This window comes from Antechinus flavipes, chromosome 2, assembly GCF_016432865.1.
Source record: "Antechinus flavipes isolate AdamAnt ecotype Samford, QLD, Australia chromosome 2, AdamAnt_v2, whole genome shotgun sequence".
Lineage (NCBI taxonomy): Eukaryota > Metazoa > Chordata > Mammalia > Dasyuromorphia > Dasyuridae > Antechinus > Antechinus flavipes.
Genome location: NC_067399.1, coordinates 375,985,859 through 375,986,545, shown reverse-complemented (window position 1 = coordinate 375,986,545; position 687 = coordinate 375,985,859). Strand labels below are relative to the sequence as shown.

Below are 687 nucleotides of genomic sequence, written 5' to 3'. Positions count from 1 at the left end.
AAATGGGATTAATAATATTTTCAATCTACTTCACTGGGGTATTGTAAGGGAGTGTTTTGCAAACTTTAAAGTCATATACATACATACATACATACATGAGTTATTATTGAAATAGTTTTGTGAAGTAGACAAGATAGATTACTAATTTTTTGAGACACATGTGGTGAAGCAATTTGCCCAGTTAAATTGTCTGAGTGAGACTAGTGGTTCAAGTGTCTTGATCTTTAGACTATAGAATACTTTACAAATTTTGCATGTCATCCTTGTGCAGAGTCCATACTAATCTTCTCTGTATCATTCCAATTTTAATATATGTGCTGACTCGGTGAGATTCTTTACCTCAATTGCTGCCTGGCTTTAATCACTGAATTGGTGCAGCCTGTCAAATTGAGACTTGTTGAAGAACTTAGTTTAAAAAGTCCAAGGTCTCCTATTGCATTCAGGGCCATCTCCAGACCTCCTGATCCTGGCTATTGAACCCAGATGGCTCTGGATAGGAAAGTGAAGTTGGTAACCTTGTACAGCCCTTCCTCACTTAAATACAACTCAGTTGCATGTGATGGGATCACCTGCTGATGTCATGGTTTTATTGGAGAACAAAGGACAAACAATAATCTTTAGACTAGGGAGACTCAACTCTAGCATAGACCCACTATCCTCCCTTTCTTCTTTTCCATAGTCAGTTTA

The 687-nt window shown here is 37.6% G+C and overlaps 1 pseudogene; it reads right to left on the bottom strand.

The window, feature by feature from the left end:
* Positions 1-225: 225 nt before the first annotated feature.
* LOC127552559 (uncharacterized) lies at positions 226-324 on the bottom strand (annotated as a pseudogene).
* Positions 325-687: the final 363 nt, after the last annotated feature.